At 40.2% G+C, this 14,565-nt stretch overlaps 1 protein-coding gene across 7 annotated transcripts in view; it reads left to right on the forward strand.

The window, feature by feature from the left end:
• The window catches only part of rasgrp3 (RAS guanyl releasing protein 3 (calcium and DAG-regulated)), a 562,943-nt gene continuing 548,378 nt past the window's right edge, over nucleotides 1-14,565 (forward strand). The window contains exons 1-2 of one of the 7 annotated variants that reach the window (XM_025897306.1): nucleotides 2,656-2,952; nucleotides 6,751-6,804. The gene's annotated coding sequence lies outside the window, so the exon portion shown is untranslated. Of the gene's footprint in view, nucleotides 132-2,655; nucleotides 2,953-6,750; nucleotides 6,805-11,683; nucleotides 11,994-14,565 lie in introns of those variants that run through there. The other 6 variants (XM_025897307.1, XM_025897308.1, XM_025897304.1 and 3 more) reach the window with 6 other exon arrangements.

The following is a 14,565-nucleotide window of genomic DNA, read 5'->3' on the forward strand; positions in this document are numbered from 1 at the left end:
GGGGAATTTTTGGGTAGAGAGATAACCTGCAGCACTTTGAGTTTTCTGCATATTGCTGGTTATCCTGATGAGTACTGACAATAGGATCATGATTTCTGTAGCAGATGTAAGCTGGCAGTGTTCACAGTAAGGTAGGTGCATATTTTTAATTCTTTATTACTTTAAACCATGAATATACAGCTTGCAGTTAGTTTAGGTAGTACTGTTCTAGTTATTGCAGGTTATTGTTTTGCTATAAGGCAGAGGATAATGTGGTATATTTGAAACATTTTTTTTTATTTCTACACAGCACTTCACACCAATCAGGGGTCACACTGTGCTACGCAAGGATAAAGTTTGAGTTTGAATGACCAAAGCACCTGACAGGTCATGGTTGCTTTAACAGATGATTTAAAGAAACATCTGAGAAACATCACTTATATGTAGATTGTGGTGGAACTCTAGTGACTTCACATTAGACCTCCATCTAGCACATTAAAAGCCATCCTTTTGATTTCAAAAAGACATTTATCAGGTTAAGCAGTTGCTTCACCTGATACTGAATCAGCAGCTTGGAAATAGCTATTTAGCTTAGTAAAATTGAAGATATGATGTAGTGTAGACTTTTAAACAGATTAAATTAAATGTAAAACCTTTTTAAAATAAACTCTTCAAGAATTACAGTCATTTTTATAAAGAGCCCTCCAGTTTCAGAGTCTTAAAAATGATTAGACTATTGATGAATCAACTGATAAGCAGTTTCAGGTGAGGCCTGTTCATTCATTATTAGACAACAAATTAAGGGCTGTAGCTCAGGAGGTAGAGCAGGTCACCTACTGATCGTGAAGGTTGGTGGTTCGATCACTGGCTCCTCCAGTGTGCATGCTAAGTATCCTCTGGCAGGACACTAACCCCAAGTTAGTGTCGATGCATCCATCGGAGTGTGAATGTAGTTAGACAGCACTAGGTATAGAGAAAGTGCATGTGGCATGTTGTAGAGAGCGATTTGAGTACTCCAGGGGAGTAGAAAAGCGTTATATAACAATCAGTCCATTTACCAAAAGCTCCAAGTGTTGAAATTCGGTAATTGTTTAGTGGAGCACCGCAAGGCCATCATTAAATGGAAGTGGATTGGCATTTATCTATATTTATTTTTTTTCTGACCTGCTGTACACTACAAGCCAAATTTAAGTCAGTCATACAATGTTTCATTCTATACACACTGGAAGCATTTCATCTACCTCTCACCCAGCAAAAGAAAAGCCCAAAGTTCGGGTTCAAGCAAGAACCTTGCTGCAAGGCAACAGTGGTAACCTTTTGCATTCCCATTACAAGAGAGAACAAATCAGATAAATCAGAAAGATACCAAAAGTTTAGCTACGGCTTAACCAAAATTCTACTGTATTCTTAAAAATAAGGAATGCACTGGCCAGCTCACCAACTGAACTGGACATTTGTCCAGTAGCAGTAATGTTTGTCAGGGTGGAATAGAAACATTTGGTAGAGTTTTAAGTTCAGGCAGGCAGTGACTGCATGATATTCTTAAATTATGTCAGTTTTTCCAATTACTTTTGAGCCTCTTGGAATGGAACAATTTGTAAAATTGTTGTAATTTCTACATAATTAATGCAATTATGCAATTTTATTAACCCCCTCGAATTAAAGATGACAATTTGATATACCAGTCTTACTGGTTATCCCCCATCACTGGGGCTTTTAGAGGTACAAAAGATACAAAATCAAATGCAGTATAAGCCAGAGTGCAGATATTTATATGTTGTGGCCACGCTTTGCAACACTTCTAACAGCTTAACAAATATCAATAAAAACACAAACTGTTTGTTTGCAGGTTGTCACACAGTGTAGCTGCACTATTTCAAAAGAAGAGAAAAAACTGAGCGACCTTACTTACATTTGAGAAAGATGTAAGGGAGACAGGCAAGGAGAGGAAGAGGAGAGGTTATTTTTAAAGGTTAGGACCGCAGGAAGACCCTGCAATAATATGTATGTGCATTTGTTGTGAAGCACATCAACTCTTGGCTTTATGCCCTGTGTGGACCATAGACTGCGTATACATATTAGACAGATGTGATGACATTTAGAATGATCTTAAAAACATGAATATTAATAAATACAATGTAAGGAGACTTAACCATCCCCCACAGTAGCTCTCGCACAGTCTTTTATTGGAATTGTGTGTCTGAGACAATAAAAGTTGGAGTTCAGTTCTTTTTGTCCAGCCAGGCAGCAGGATGTGCAGTCATTGCTTTTGTTTAGGGAGACATTTTTAGAAGCCCAGAGAGACAAAACAATGTGTACAACGTCATTAGAGTGGAACATGGGATAGGGTGACCCACACACTGAGGCACACAGCGACAATGCAGGATCACAAATGTGCTTACTCCACCCGTGCTGTAGAACGTCACTCTTAGAAACATAAAAAAAGAAAGACAGAAAGAAAATATCCAACTTGCAACAGTGCGTTTCACCAGACACAGTGGGTGAAATGCACTGACGGGCAAACATCAATGTGTGCAAAAGCATATTGTGATAGATTTCCTGCTCTGCTCTTTACCCCCTCTTTACCTTGTGTGGTCCCTATATTTAGCCCGACCAACCAATGCAGGCAGGAAACCTAAGTTGGGAAAGAATTGAAGGAAGTCTAGTGGCCATTTAGACAAACAAAAACAGACTGAGATCAGTGCTGGTTGAATACACACCATAACTGTATGCAGCTGAGACAAAGGACTTTACAAGGATAGAGAAGCAAGCTGAAGAAAGGGCTGGACGATACTTTAACGGAGCTCTGACAGCTGGAGCGCTGCTCTGGTTTTAGCAGCAACCTTTTCAGTCCAGGTGGATTTTAACATTATTGCTCATTTGAACAGAAAAAAAGGTGTATCTTTTCAGGGACATGTTTAAAAGGCAGATCCATGAAATGTTCTGGTAGACCCTGGCAGAGTCTCAGGTGAGGTAAGAAGTTTGTGTGTTGAAACCTGCAGCAAAACTAAAAATTGACTTGAGTTACAAAATTAGGAATCAATAGTTGAAATGTGAACTTTATTGAGCTTTAATTACATATTATGGCATTTTCCTGGCTGGACTGATGGACACTGATAACACAACTGGGTCTTTATATAGTCTCCAGCTTGTTGTATATCCACATAATATGACAGTCATTTCTGAAACTTACACGGGACTATGACTGACTAACATACGACAAAAGCAACCAGTCACTTCAAAACCTCCCCTCCCCATCAGAATAATTTTTTCATTGGCTGTCATGGTAGTCGGCACACAGATTTGACTGATGGCAATCTGACTCTGTCCCTGGTAGATTTAATGCAGTTGCATTTATTCATAGGTTACTGGGCTGGCTGCAGTTTTTCAGTACAGTTACCTTCAGGTTTAATGAGTAACCTCCACTGACTGCTGCAGGGAACTCACTCGTCTGTGAACTGTCCCTGCCTTTTATTGTTACTTATATTCAAGCAGACTCTACGCTTATAAACTTACATTGCATTTAAATAGCAAAACCTGGAAATGAGTAACTCATCAGTCTGTGAGCCACAGGCTTTTAAGGTTACTGTCTGATTAATCTTTACTTATGCCTCTGAGGTCTAAGTCATCCTCAGCCCTATCCCTGTGCTATTAGGATATGTAAGTTTTCTTCTTTTAAAAATTGTTTTCCAAAAACAAAAAAGAGTCACAGCACAGAAACAGCACTAGTGATAGTTAATAGTGATCTTATGGCCTGTCCTGTTACACCGCAGTGCAGCATTCAGTACTGCTGATTACATAATTTTACAGCGTCCAAAATAAACCACTGGAATGAAAGGAGATAAGTCACACACCGATGTTAAGCCCTCTCCACACGTTGAGAGATTATCAGCGATGTAGAGACGACAGAAAGTCGATGACATTCCACGACTTCAAGTAAAAACAGGGAAAATAACTACTGGCAACACAGTTGGGATACTTAGGATACTGCTGATTGACATATGACAGGGAAGTAAAGACAACCAGGCTGGAATGTCCACTACCAACCAACCATCAGCGATAAGGTGACACGGCACAAGGGAACCACTTTCTATATGAATGTGACCTTAGTCATGGAGCTCCACAGTAGGACTGATAATTTAAGTATTATACATGCCTCCCTTTAAACAGTATTTGCAAACACTGTGCACATTTCCATTGCTATGCAGGTTAACACAAACCAGATGACACAAATCAAACTATAAAAAACAAAAACACCTTTTTTTAGATTGCTTTGGATTGTCATTAGATTGTCATCCTGCTCTTCACTCTGATTTTTTTTTTTTTTACATTTTTATTAAAATGCCAACATAATATGGAATATTCAGTAAAAGCAAGTGACCTCAGATGAAGAGGCTATAATTGCATATGAGTCTGCACAGCTTGTGCCGGTGAGAGTGCAGAATAGATTAAATTGCTTCATAACAGATGGAGACTGGAAATGTCTGTTGAAATGCTAAAATGAATTGTATAACAAAATGTTCTCCTCAACTGGCAGAATGTCAAGTGGCTTTGAACAGGCTCCACAGAAGATCAGCACACGCTGCACTGACATTAATACGGCCACAAATTTGTCACAAAACTATGAGTATCTCACATCTTTATTGAAAGGTGAATAATAATCTGTGCAAGCTACATGTATCCCATGTAGTACTTCTTATAGGGCAGTTGCTGGAGACTCGTTCGTCTTGGTTTGATCCAGATTAATATGCAGAGATAAAATAAAGCCTATGTTTATGTTTATTGATAGCTTGGAATCCTTGTTTGGTTATAACAATACTAGTAATAAATGTAGCCTGAGGCCAGAATTACTGAATTCAAGATCTGGTTCTGCACCCTTGAAAAACCGATGGCTAGCCAGGACCCTGTAGTTGGTGCATTACCACCGTTAGCTCTCCACCAACAGATTGTCCAGAGCAGTTGAGGAAACAGGATGAATGAGTGATGGTGATGAGCAGAGATGGGCAGTAACGCGTAACTTTATGCTTGATGCATAAAGTTAAAAGATTAAAACTAATAAAACAAGTTTTAAAAAGAGACTTTTCCATTTGATTACATTTTGTATGATGGATTATGCAGAAAAAGTAGAATTGGGCTGAAAGATCTATCGCTTTATCACCTATTCAGGTTGTAAATCGTGTTTTTAAAAAGTAACTAAGTAATTAATTACTTTTGAAAATAAGTAATCAGTAAAGTAACGGGATTACTTTTTGGGGGAAGTAATCAGTAATTAGTAACTGATTACTTTTTTCAAGTAACTTGACCAACACTGGTGATGAGGAAGAGTAGTAATAAACAGAAGCCCCGGTACACCATCACTAATTATTATGTCGCTAATTATTTTTTGTCCACTTGGTGACACACACACTGTGCGACAAACTCTAGTTATTGGAGATTCTGCTATCAGACATGTGAAGCTAGAGAAACCAGCAACAATAGCAAACTGCCTTCCAGGGGCCAGAGTAGCAACACTAAGGAATATCAAATCTGCTGGCTGAGGATAAATGTAAATTTTGTAAAATTATAACTGACATTGGCAATAATGACACTTGGTTACCTCAATCAGAGGTCACTAAAATCAATATCAAATTGGTGTGTAACTTTGACAAATCAATTTCAGACTGAGGTTTTCTCTGATCCCTTTCTCTGACATGTTGTCCTTACATTGCTGTCTGTCTGAGTGGTGTCTAAAACTTCAGGCTTTATAGACCATTTGGAAACTTTCTGGGAAAACCTGGTCTTGTTAGGAGATGGAGCAGCTCTCATTTCTAGAAATTGTGCCAAATTTTTTAAACCCTCCAAAATGTGAAAGTTGCAAACTCACATGCCTCTCTGCAGCTTCTCTCCTCCTGTTTTCCTGCCAAAACACCATCCTCTTAAAGACTGTGTCTGCTGCCAGACCACCACAAAACACACCAAAAGTCAACAAAAAACAATTTAAATATTAAAAAAAAAATCACAGAGAAAGAACAATATACTATCCATAACTGCACCAGAGGTTAAAACAGTGAAATGTGGATTATTGAACATTAGGTCTCTCTCTCTCTGCCTTACTGAAATCTGGTAACAGCAGGATATTTATGTTAGTTTAAATAAATCAACACCCCTGAGTCATACTAATTAAATCCAGAAAGAAACTGAGAATTATTCTCATCACATACAAGCTTACCGTTTCTGCTTTTAAGATTAGGGCTGGATCAGGTGACCCTGAATCCTCCCTTAGCAATAGGTGTAGGCTGCTGGGGGATTCCCATGATGCATTGAGTATTTCTTTTTCAGTCACCTTTTCCACTAGCTGTGTTTAAATACACCTCTCTGCATTTAATTTTTAGTTATTATTAATTATTAGTTAGAGTTATTATTAATCTCTGGCTCTCTTTCACAGAATGTCCCTGTCTTATCTTTATCTGTTTCCTTTGTATTATTGGAGAGTCTAATAATAAATCCTCATTTGATGCTTCTGTTTAACTTATGTCACTTTGAATGTTCATTATGAGATAGTTTGCATGTACTCATGGAAACATGTGGAAACTTATTTTTAACATGCTGCTTTTCTTTATTCCTCTGCTTTTCTTTTTTCAAGTTTTGCCCCCAGAGGGAAATCCTTTTTTGAGGCTTGCAGAAATAGTGTGTATGAAAATGACCCCATGCAGTGTATTGTTTTGGATGGTTGAAGCTGGTCCAACTTGCCCACTACCTCTGTTTCTTCCATCTTCATCTCTTTCACTACAGATCACAATATTGTCTGCAAACTTCATTGTCCATGAAGACTGCCTGACCCGATCTGTAAGCCTATCCATCATTACAGCAAACAAGAAAAGGCTTAGAGCTTATCCCATCCCCACCTTGAACTCTTCTTATCGCTCCTCCCATACTCCTCACCACTGTGCTGCTGTACTCATACATATCTTCCACCACCCTCACATTCTTTTCTGCCACTCCCGACATACTCACGCACCATTGCATTTCCACTCTCTGTAGATCCAATGATTAGGCCAATGATTGCTTGCATTTTTGTTATGGCCATTTTTGATTGTGTGTCATGGTCCTGGGTTGAGTGACCCAGTGTTTAAGTTTTATGTATCTTTTGTATTCATTTGTGCCCTAGTTTAGTTCATCTAGTTTATTTTGAGATTGCTGTTTAGTCCTTTGTTTCTTAGTTGTTTATGTCATCTCCCCCTGTAGTCCGTCTCCCTGGTTCATGCGTCATGTCTGCGTGGTTATGTTTAGTTCATGTCATGTCTAATCTCCATGTTTCCTGTTTTACTTTGAAAGTCTGTGTTCCCTGTCCTGTCACTAGGTTTATGTGTATCAGCTGTTTCCCCCTCATGTGTTTCCACTTCCCTTGATCATCCCTTATGTGTATTTAGTCTCTGTGTTTCATTCAGTCTGCGTCGGGTCGTCTGTGTTCCCACCCTCCGTGTCCTCACGGCCAGTCTTTACAGTCATCGTCATGGTTTTCTGAGTCTTCTTAGTTTATCAGTATCTGTTTCCCAGTTTAGCTTAAGTTTTATTTAGTCACGGTATTTCTGCTTTGTTTGAGACCATAATAAAGGCTCGCTTTCAGTTCCAGTTTACTCCTGTCTACTCTCTTGTGTTTGCACCTGGGTCCACCACACACACCACCGCACGGTCTGTCTCCTCAGATCGTGACAGTGTGGTTATTTTTGAGGTCCCCCAGGGTGCTGTGGTCCAGGAGTTAAGCGTATATCCTTTCTTAAAACTGATATAATTGAATCTTATTTGAATGTAATGAGCAGGTGGAACCCGAATGCGGAAGCTAATTACTCAGTGAGAAACAGGACATGTGAGTTTGTGAGACATGGGAGTGTGTGAGAGGTGGTCTTGGCTCTTGAGGAATCAAGTGTGTGTGTGTGTGGTGGAGGATAAACTCAACCTTGGTGTCTATTGTCTTACGTAGTCTGGGAGTGTAATTTTCCTCTGGGGTTGTGTGGGTCGCCCCATGCTCTGTTAGGCTCGGTGGTGCTACTGCTGTGGGTCCCTGTCTGGATGGGCCTGGGCCCCCTGCCCTTGATGGATTCTGGAGAACAGGGGTGCCTATGGTGACCACATAGGCGTGCCTGTTCTGGAGAACAATTACACTCCCATGTGGGGGAGCTAGCTCCAGGGAGAGGGTACCCCTCGGTGGGGGGGCATGGAGGAGGATCTTGCCGTCTGGTCGGGGTCTGAGCTGGTGGGCTTCCCTGCTGCTGTAGGACTGGGAGAGGTCTGCTCATTTCCACCCAAGAGTAAAGGGAATCATCTCCTGGGTCTGGGGGTGGATTGCCCCCAAGAGGGTGCTGGTGCCTGGACCCGGGAGTATAGAATATGTATGGGGAGTGTGAGTGTGTCTACTGCGTACAGTTCTGTGTCTCCATGTTGGGTGAGTGTGTGAGTATTTGCATATGTGTATGAGGGTGGGAATGCATGTTTGCGTCTGTGTTTGTCTGTCTATGTGTCAGGTCGGGCCACCTCTCAGGCCCCCTCACCTTTGGGGGGCCTATTTTCCCTCGAACACACTCGCTGCCAGTGGCTGGTTCCCCCACCCCCTGGTGCATTGGTGTTTCTCTGCGTTGGTCTTGATGTTTGGCAGGTCTGGCCCTCCTGGCTCTGTCAGGCCCCTTCCAAGACGTCGAGGGCCCTCGGGTATCGGCTTCTACACCATGGCATGGAAAATAAATCTGGTGGGCCTTGTTCTTGGCCATCAGACAATAATTTTGATTGCTACAGTGCCGGACAGGCAAACCCCCCCCCCCCAAAACAAACAAACAAAAAAAAAGTGTGTGTGAACACAGAGGCTATCTGGCATTCTGTCAGCTGTCTGATCCCAAAGTTAATGTAACATCTGCCTGCAGCAGCACATGTGTCTGGCTCCATCTGAATTACAGGGAACTCTTGGTGGTGAATTTTACATTGAATTACATCTGACTATAAGAAATTGTTTTGTTCCAAATTTGATCCAACCCAATATTAAAGCTGAGCTTCAATTCCTTTAAACTTTCAGGTACAGTAACTATTTTGGTGGCTGCCTATAAAATCTTCAGCAGGCAGAAGACAAACACAAATATCAATAGCTGGTAAATGTTGTGGAGCGTTGTACATTCAATGCCAGTGTTGTTCCGTTTCATATAGCAACGTGACAACATTCACAGAAGTAGTGGTGACTTCATATTAGGTCCAGGCAGGGTGGGAGGCAGGACGTTAGTGTGCACTGTCTGGCTGCATGAGGCCTCATCTGCACAAGATGGCATCCATCAAGTGCATATAAAACAAGGACGTAGCTTTCGGTCATCAAAAATTGAAGGTTTAAAAGTGATTTTTTTCTAATTCCTGATAGAGGCAGCTATTGTGGTTTCCAAAAATAAGTCTAGTTATTATAGATAAAATGTGATTGTGACTTCAACAATCACTTACCTGAGTTTATGGTCTCACTTGTTATTGTAAATTACAATCCCATTATAGTGAAGGAGAATATTTTTAATCGCTGTTTTGGGTGTAAAATGAAAAAACAAATGCTATACTTATCAGCATTAGTACTAATTGTATAATATTTGCTATATATTTAATTTGTTGTACCAACTTGAGGTTTTTTTTTATTCAAGAGCATATAAATGACTATACAGGGAGTGCAGAATTATTAGGCAAGTTGTATTTTTGAGGAATAATTTTATTATTGAACAACAACCATGTTCTCAATGAACCCAAAAAACTCATTAATATCAAAGCTGAATGTTTTTGGAAGTAGTTTTTAGTTTGTTTTTAGTTTTAGCTATTTTAGGGGGATATCTGTGTGTGCAGGTGACTATTACTGTGCATAATTATTAGGCAACTTAACAAAAAACAAATATATACCCATTTCAATTATTTATTTTTACCAGTGAAACCAATATAACATCTCCACATTCACAAATATACATTTCTGACATTCAAAAACAAAACAAAAACAAATCAGCGACCAATATAGCCACCTTTCTTTGCAAGGACACTCAAAAGCCTGCCATCCATGGATTCTGTCAGTGTTTTGATCTGTTCACCATCAACATTGCGTGCAGCAGCAACCACAGCCTCCCAGACACTGTTCAGAGAGGTGTACTGTTTTCCCTCCTTGTAAATCTCACATTTGATGATGGACCACAGGTTCTCAATGGGGTTCAGATCAGGTGAACAAGGAGGCCATGTCATTAGTTTTTCTTCTTTTATACCCTTTCTTGCCAGCCACGCTGTGGAGTACTTGGACGCGTGTGATGGAGCATTGTCCTGCATGAAAATCACGTTTTTCTTGAAGGATGCAGACTTCTTCCTGTACCACTGCTTGAAGAAAGTGTCTTCCAGAAACTGGCAGTAGGACTGGGAGTTGAGCTTGACTCCATCCTCAACCCGAAAAGGCCCCACAAGCTCATCTTTGATGATACCAGCCCAAACCAGTACTCCACCTCCACCTTGCTGGCGTCTGAGTCGGACTGGAGCTCTCTGCCCTTTACCAATCCAGCCACGGGCCCATCCATCTGGCCCATCAAGACTCACTCTCTTTTCATCAGTCCATAAAACCTTAGAAAAATCAGTCTTGAGATATTTCTTGGCCCAGTCTTGACGTTTCAGCTTGTGTGTCTTGTTCAGTGGTGGTCGTCTTTCAGCCTTTCTTACCTTGGCCATGTCTCTGAGTATTGCACACCTTGTGCTTTTGGGCACTCCAGTGATGTTGCAGCTCTGAAATATGGCCAAACTGGTGGCAAGTGGCATCTTGGCAGCTGCACGCTTGACTTTTCTCAGTTCATGGGCAGTTATTTTGCGCCTTGGTTTTTCCACACGCTTCTTGCGGCCCTGTTGACTATTTTGAATGAAACGCTTGATTGTTCGATGATCACGCTTCAGAAGCTTTGCAATTTTAAGACTGCTGCATCCCTCTGCAAGATATCTCACTATTTTTGACTTTTCTGAGCCTGTCAAGTCCTTCTTTTGACCCATTTTGCCAAAGGAAAGGAAGTTGCCTAATAATTATGCACACCTGATATAGGGTATTGATGTCATTAGACCACACCCCTTCTCATTACAGAGATGCACATCACCTAATATGCTTAATTGGTAGTAGGCTTTTGAGCCTATACAGCTTGGAGTAAGACAACATGCATGGAGAGGATGATGTGGACAAAATACTCATTTGCCTAATAATTCTGCACTCCCTGTAGATTCTTTGGAGATTAATGAAAAGATGGGTGTAAATTCCAGGTCTGAGAAAGTGAAGCCAAAATTAAATTTTTTTAAATGTTGATAAATGACGATGGTGTGGAAAAAAAACCAAAACCAAAAACAAAACTTTGTCCCCCTCTGAGTAAATACAAGTGATAGGCTCAATCATTAGTTTCAAGTCAGATAGATAAACACAAAAAGAGTCAGGGGATAATCCTGGGCCTGCTCATTGGTTCTCGATTTGGCATTCACAAGTGATAAGGCAGTTTGTAAACTGTTTTTAAAAAGCTTCAAACAAGCTTTTAATTTTCTTATCAACTTAAATGGAACCAGTATGGTTTGTATAATAGCTAATGAAGATGCTAAACCTGCATCTTGTGGTTGTAGGTGTAACTGAAAATGTGTTGTGCCGTTTGAATGTATGAAGTAACGTTATAGATATGCTTTCATTGTAAAATATGTTCCTCTCTAAATGAATAAATTTAAGCATGTTGTCAAGTTAGAACTAGGATCTGTGCAATCGCTGGAAGATTCTGACTGTGCGTGTGTGTGTGGATGTGTGTTTAAGGTCACATGGCAGACCACTGCTCCTCCAGGCTGCTGTGTTTACTAAAAAGAGGTGGAGAGGAGGTGGTGGTCATAGTGTAGTATACAGTGCACAGTGCTACCATGGGAGTCTCTGTGCTTGACAGTCAGTAGCAGCCTGCAGCATTGAGCTGCAGTTAGTTATCTCAGTAAAAGGAGCTGATTTTTAGCCTGGATGGTTGCTCATATTTAGCTCTTTGAAGGTAAGATCTAACAGAGTTTTTTTCCTTTCTGCTATAAATTCTGTTGTAGCAAGAACAAAATGTAAATGCTTGTAGTTTAAATCATGAAAAAAAAATGAAGAAGAATGAATAAAAAAAATGACAGTTAAATGCATAAAGTAGCTCTGGCTTTGCCATGTATGAATTAGGCTTTCAGCGTTCAGCAATTCAGGGCTTTCAAGGGCAATGCACCGTCTGTGTGTTCAGAGGTGGCACTTTTTGTGAGACTACACCTCTGAACAGTGTCCCTTGATTATACATTGGCTTTTGGCTGCATCATTTTGTGCTAGAGGCACAGTGACCTACTGTGGATGGAGAGAAAGCACAAATCACGCTAAAGGGTACCGCTGACTGTAACAAGCTGTAAAATCAGGAGCAAGAAAAACACATGACACACAAGTCATTAATGTGTGATACATTGTGAAAGCAGCACAATGTCCACAAAAACACTTTGAAAGTTTCAGAATGGCCTGTTTATTGTTTGTGAATTATATTGTCAGCAGCAGAAAGTATTAAGAATCAGTGCCTGCACTGTGGAGACTTTTTTTTTTTTTGCATTCATTGAATATTTTGACCCTAAATCACTGAGTCACATCCATAACGCAGCACAGTTTAGATTAAGTCAAGAGCAACAATTGTGTCCGCTCCAAATGCTAATGAAGTGAGCCGTGATTAAAAGGGTAACATGTTTACTCCAAAGTGTGACAAAGAAAGGCAATAACAGCTGTTGTTGTTGTTGTTATGAAGTTATGAAATTATGTTTAACTGCTGACTGAGTTTGCATGAGTTTCCCTCTTGGGGCTCTGGTTTCCTCCCACTTTCCAAAGATATGCGTGGTTTGGACACCAAGTTAGCCTGAAGTGTGAATGTTGAAGGCTGAATGCTTGTGTTAGACTAGAGACTTTGTTAGGTGCCTTGGGGACATTGAGGTGTAGTATTTCAGGTCCAGACTGAAATTGTTGTGAAGTGAAGCTCCCTACAAACACAGCATGTGCTACAAATGGGTACCAACACCTTTGAAATTTATAGTTACCCACATGAAGACTGTCATATTTGATCTCTTCATCAGGGAATGAGAAGATAAGAAAAGTTTTGATAAAGAAAAACACCCTATTCAAACACTTGGGAAGTATGTAAGAATGTTTTTTCAGTTCGCAAAGTTGATTTTTTTTCTGGATGAAAACATTTGATTGTTCAAGTTATCAGTATAAAATGCCACTTGAGCCAGTATTTTCATCTCATCTACTGGACTGTAAGTTAATATTTTGAGATCGTTTAGTGCTGTCCAAAAGTCTTGAGTCAGCTCTCATTTCTTTATAGGAAAATTAAAAATAGGCGCAACAAATTCACATGTGTAACTCATTGTAAACAAATTCTAACATAGCTTGAAATCTCTTAGACAAGCTTTCTAGTAATATATTTAAGCATTCTTCAGGAATAGTTCTTCAGGATCCATTCTCTGTTAAGGTGAGCCTAAACTGCTTCAACAATGATGAGATCCAGGTTCTCCATTCCCTAAATGATATCGCTCCATCATGTGTGTGTGTGTGTGTGTTTTTTTTCCACATTGGTGTGTTTGTTTGCCACTCAGATTCTTTTCAGATGTTTTTGCACAGTAACTCTAAATGTGACGGTGCTGTACAAAATCCTTAACACTGATCCAAAACAGGACAGAGCCTTTGTGTTTTATAGATGATAAATGTAAACAGCGACTGTTGTATCTCTTTCCTGACCTGTAAGAAAGTACTTTGTCACCAAGGGTGAAGAAGAGGTAAAAGGTAAATTGACTGGTGGTGCCTTTCTACTTATGTTAGCACTCAATTTGAACCAAAAAAAATTCAATTTTGGATTAATCACTCCATAAATCCTGCTAACATTGATTTTCAGCACATTTTCTCCTTGGTTCAGTCCTGACAGTCACTCTTCCATTGAAACCATTTGTGATGAGGCTGATGCGTGATGGTAGTTTTCCCTCAAGTTGAAATATTGTTAACATGTACGGAGTCACCTGTAACCAAGGATACTTTGGCATGCAGACTCAAGCAGTCAAGGGCTGTATCCCAATTCAGGGTCTGCAGCCTTAAAGTACGCAGCCTCAACGATTCTCAAGGGCCGCGTACTCAAAGACCGCTAAGGCCGGAAGTGCGAGGCTTGTGAAATGGGACGGTCTAGCCTCCGTCGCGCTGCCCAGGTTGCCTAGCAACCATCACACCAACCGCTGGAAACGTTTCATACAGCTTTGTTTGACAGAAATGAAGGAGAACATATTTTGTTCGTGTTTGTTTCTACACGAGCTTTGTGTGATTTAATAAGTATCTGAGGCTGAGACCACAGGACTGTAAAACATGATTGTTGGCCTTCAGTTCTGTACTGAACAGTCATTTAAGATTAGCTAGTAAATAACAATTAGCCAATGTTGTTCATGAGACTAAAGTCAGTGTAAATATGATATGGCCAATATTATAGTTATTATATTAATCATCATTAGTTATTACAGCAGTGAGTTTGAACTCTCAAATCAAATCACTTCTATTGTCACATCACATGTGCAGGT

Source organism: Oreochromis niloticus, linkage group LG13 (genome assembly GCF_001858045.2).
Source record: "Oreochromis niloticus isolate F11D_XX linkage group LG13, O_niloticus_UMD_NMBU, whole genome shotgun sequence".
Taxonomy (NCBI): domain Eukaryota; kingdom Metazoa; phylum Chordata; class Actinopteri; order Cichliformes; family Cichlidae; genus Oreochromis; species Oreochromis niloticus.